Source organism: Benincasa hispida, chromosome 4, assembly GCF_009727055.1.
Source record: "Benincasa hispida cultivar B227 chromosome 4, ASM972705v1, whole genome shotgun sequence".
NCBI classification, from domain to species: domain Eukaryota; kingdom Viridiplantae; phylum Streptophyta; class Magnoliopsida; order Cucurbitales; family Cucurbitaceae; genus Benincasa; species Benincasa hispida.
Genome location: NC_052352.1, coordinates 52,951,745 through 52,955,812, shown reverse-complemented (window position 1 = coordinate 52,955,812; position 4,068 = coordinate 52,951,745).

Below are 4,068 nucleotides of genomic sequence, written 5' to 3'. Positions count from 1 at the left end.
CAAAAAGCTGTATGTACTTGTTCGTTAGCGGCTGTCAACTTAATTCGGATTCGACTATCATCAGCTTTCTGCCCCAACGCGATTAATTAGCCTTTCACCTAGATGCGCCCACCATGTCGTGCTGACCAAGTTGCAGCAATCATTCTTGAGCAAATGTTTGCGAACACGATCATTGCAACGTCTTGCGGTAATGCTGTGCTCGATCAATGATTTCTTATGATCGCAATTTCCGCCTTGCGTCAACGCATATTCTACATAAAAATACAAAAATCAACTGTTCCTATGCTATGAATGCATGCAACTGCAATATTATGAATTTGATGCTTTTTGGACGCAATTTAACATGTTTTTATCAACACAAGCCAACATTATTTAAGAACTTAGCACTATGATAACGTGCATTTTTGCCCGTTGTCATTAATCCATTTACGAGCTAGTAGGGGGACCTCGCGGACCTACAAATCATGGGCTCCGACGATCCGAGATTAAATGGCTAAACACATTACACCGAATTAACCCCCATTTGATAACTAATGGGTCACTCCACTAAAGCCCATAGTTCCACTCCCCTCATTTTAGATATATTATGTCCACTCGATATAACCATGATTAGTAAGTTAACACTTCACAGGTTATTCGTAATAACAGCTGGATCAAATGTGTGATTTACCCTCGAGATTACCTCTTGTTCCTTAAGTCTCACTGATCCTCTAAGAAATAATTGATTTGTGATCCGATCAACAAATCGAGTCCCTCTCAGGCCTATGAGAGGGTGGGGCCTTTTGTTCAAGACTCGGAGTCAGCACTTAAGAGAACAACCTCTCTACTATCCCTAAAAGCGGGTATGAGTGAATTCCATCTTGAACCTTATGTTCCCAGCTATCTACCCGGTCTTACCCATGAAATGGAGGTTTATTGAGCCAGTGTTGTTGAGCCAACCCTCACCTATACAAATATAAGGATAATCCTAAATAAACAGGAGTTCATAGTTAGCTCATGATTAAGGTCAAGTTACCTAGCTCATCGCTTTGATATAGTCAGTCTTAAATAGTAAACAACATTATAAAGTAAGAGTGACTGATTTCGTGGTCCGATCTTGTACAAGACCATTGTACAGGAGGCTCGCACTCCTCATGTCATAACATGTACGAATTAGGATTATATCATTTGTAGCACTTTACAACTCCTTGTAACAACTACAGAGTGGGCCTCATCCAATAGTGTTACCAGAATAAGGCATCCAACCTCATTCATATATTATAGATCATTTTGACTATCTACTCGAACCTGATCCACTTTTATGTCTCCACATAAAGTTCAAGAACTCATGTAATAGTCATGGGTCTTTTAGTTTATTGGATTTCTAAGACAAAATAAGCAATATATATATATTCATTAACAACTTATTGAATTTGTCAGAATAAGTTTTATTGTTTAAAAACCACGAGTTTTAGGACATAAAACCCAACAAACTTCCACTTGGACTAAAACTCTAGTGGTAACATATATATCAAAATATATAAAAGTGAGTTTCTGAGTTTTACAGAGAAATACAATAAACTAGGGCATCCCATACCCATGGTTTACCTTTCGGTATCCCATACCCGATATTTCTCCTAGTTGCCCTAGGTTATTAACCTGGTATTCCTAATCTTACTTAGGAAATTCTCAAACACTTTAGCCAGGAGAATCGTTGTAAACATGTTAGTGTACAATAGACTTCTTATTAAACTATACAGGGAATGTATCTTAATCTCAATAATGACCAGGAAGTCATACTTTCCTCCCACTACATCGAGGTACTCTAAACTCTTTGAGTAAGACGCATCTTACCTATCTAAACAACTCTTGTTAACATTGTCAATTCAATAACTCTTTATTGATTTATGCAAGTTTTATGGAAACAAATAATACAAGGTGATCTAGAAAAATATTCAAACAATGTTGAAAAATCAATTTAAGGCAATTAGAAAATTTTTCACTGGATTTCATGTTCTATCAAATAGATCTAGAAATCTTAAACTTTCTATACTTTGATCCAATCAAAGTATTTCAGTTTTATTTTACCTAACATCTTTTGTACACAATGAACGTTTCAAGTGTTCTAAATTTATCATTTAGGTTAAATAACTACTTGCCTTAATTGATTTCTAGCCATTTTAAATATCTGGATATTTGTAAATGGCTTTTGGTTCTTTAACAGAATTTTCTATGAGATAGAACAAACATGATTTTCGAAAATCAACATTTCATTTACAACAAAAATATATACATTTTTTTCTTTACAAGATGACAAAAATAGGTAAGATCATCATCAGACAACAACATCTCCCACTGGTTAAGCTGAGCAAATGGTCTTTAGGAACTAGTTTTCCTATTTTGCTTTCTATGCTTTGTTCTCAGCAAGGTACTGAGGGTAGTTTCTCTTCCAATGCTCTTTCTCCTTGCAGTGGAAACACTTTCCTTTGTCTACAACGTTGTTTTTTCCTTTCTTTCGAGTGGGTTTCTTCTTCCCTTTTTATTTGCTCTTCTTAGTATGATTACTCTTACTCTGTGAAGAGGAAGCAACATTAGGCTTTTTAGAGTACATTCCTCTCTTCTCAGTAATAGTAATGTTTACTTCTCATTCTAGACCTTTAGTTCTCAAAATAGTTTGGTAAGTTTGTAGCTCATTTAGCAAAGTAGTTAAATTGTATTCAATTTTATTCATGAGTGCACTCATGTAGAACTGCAGAAAACTCTTCGGAAGAGATTCTAGAATAAAATCGACTTAACTTCTCTCGTTGACAACAACTCTGTTTACTTCCATCATATTAAAGTGCACCATCATGTCCTAGACACTTGAAAACCTAAAACATGTTAGGTAAAATTAGTTCTAAATTTGAAGGTAATAAAAAATCTTTTTAGATACTTTTCACCACCCCAAACTTATAACTTCACTAGTTCGGAGCAAAGAAAAGAAAGAAACAAAAAGTAGGAGAAGTAATGAATACTAAAATGAAAAAGTTCAAGACATACAATCTCTTATCCAATTTCATTAGCTTCTCAACATATACAACACTCATCCACAAAAAAATTCAGACACACCCTAATCGTTGAGAGTTTCTAAAGCCAAAACTTTGTATCATTTGTGTGTGTGTATGACTCCTCCTTTAATTCAAAACTCAACAACTGACTTAAAAATTAATTAAGCTTCATCAGTTTTCCCCCTAATCTAGCTTAAGCAGCAAACATCAAGCATCAGCACACTCATGGAAGCAATATGTGGACTATGGTGTTTTATCACTCTTTTTTTTTTCTTTCAATAAGCAAAAGGGCCCTAAACTTGCATCATTTTATCTAGGGGCACTAGCTTTCACACATCGACTGTAGGAAACCATACCTAGTCAATTCCTAGGTGTCGTAACTGATTACAGCAAAGGCAGCTCTTTTTACCCTCATCCATGCATACACATTACAAGTTTACAATAAGAAAAAGATATTTCTTTTAAGCACATGAGTATACTTTTTTTATTTTATTTTATAATTTTTTTTCCAAGGAAATAATAATATTCTTTTCTTTCCTCTTAGTCTAACATTGAAAATAATCATGCAAGACACTCTCTAACCATTGGGGCCTTTCGAGGTGACAACCAAATTGACTTAAATTAATGCTTTGTTCAGTTAGAGGTTCTAAATTAAAGTGATTCATGCTCAAGATAACAGAGGATAGAAAGAGGGATTCAGAACAAAGAACACTTAAGAGAGGACTCTGTTATCCAATTTTTACTTCAAAGCATGGCATACAACATGAATGACTCATCAATCATCATAGTAAAAGAAAGCAACCAAAGAACACAATTCAACTAGTCTCGAAATTCTTTCTAACCAAAATCAACTCTTTTTCCAAATTTTCCAAATTTTTAAATTTTTCCTCAAAATCAACAATAACATGCATAAAACAATCAACTCAAAACAACATACACAAAATCACAAGATTCAAGCACAGAGTACTCCTCCCACCCCAAACTTAAAAAGATGCATTGTCTCCAATGCATAACATCTAAAACAATCACACAACAGTTGAAT